Genomic DNA, 1,087 nt, shown 5'->3' with positions numbered 1-1,087 from the left:
CACATGCCAGCCATCATTAAATTCTTGACACTCTCAGGAAGGACATTATAGTAAGGGGAGGAAAATACGATTGTTATCCAGGTTCTGAAATGGTCCATGAAAGTCAGGGCATGTGAAACACCCTCGAAGACCTGAGTGAGGGTGAGGTGCACTGGGATCAGAGGGGGATGATCCCTAAAGAGGTGAAGTCTCAAGGGAAGACAGAGAACCTGGAGCTGTAGGCGCCACAGGGATGGTGTCTAGGAAATCTATCAGGTGTATATGCTGATGGGAAGTTCTAGGAAAGGTGCAGTCTCCAGAGGGCTGCCAGAATTGGGCAGAGGGCTGAGACAGGAAAGAGGGGGTAGAAAGGAGGCTGACCCTTCAGGTATCTTCTCAGGATCATTAGCAGGCAGCTGAGGCTGGGAGGGGGAAGGGACCAATGTTCAATGCCAAGCCAAATATCTGAGTAGTCACAAAACTGGAATATTGAAAGGTTTTAAGGAAGAAAAAGCACTAAATAAAAAGTGAGTCTATTGTTAAGAAAAACTTTTCATTTTTCTGTAGGAGCCTATAAGGCACACCACAGAGCAAGTTCTTTGGTTTCAGACACTAGTGTTATGCACAGATAAGAGAGATTGGAGGACAAAGAATATTTACAATTCAGGAGTCAAGTAAGGCACCACTTGCTTCACACAAAGCGAAAACAAGCCTTCATTGACCAGCCTCCATTTTAAATGGTTGTTTCTCTTCCATTCAGTGTAGAAATTAAGACTTTGTTCTGCAAAATAGTTTTATTACAAGAATCTGTTTGTAATTCATCTAACTTATAAACTACCATTGTTTATATAAATCTGAGGCATCATGAAATGTGTTTTAGGTAGTTATAAAAAGAAGTCATAAAAGATAATTAATGTGAAATATAATAAAAGGACAATGAACTGGACTTAATCAGCTATATATTTGAGCCTATAAAATTTCTGAGATGTTCTACCAAAAAATGTAATTTGTTTTACAAAAATCATAGAAAGCCATTACAGTCTTCAGTTTTGAGATAGTTGATAAGGTACACTGATCCTTTCTATAGGGATTTTCTTTAAAGCTTGAC

This window comes from Dipodomys ordii, unplaced genomic scaffold (genome assembly GCF_000151885.1).
Source record: "Dipodomys ordii isolate 6190 unplaced genomic scaffold, Dord_2.0 Scaffold282, whole genome shotgun sequence".
Classification (NCBI taxonomy): Eukaryota; Metazoa; Chordata; class Mammalia; order Rodentia; family Heteromyidae; genus Dipodomys; species Dipodomys ordii.
This window is presented reverse-complemented; position numbering follows the sequence as displayed.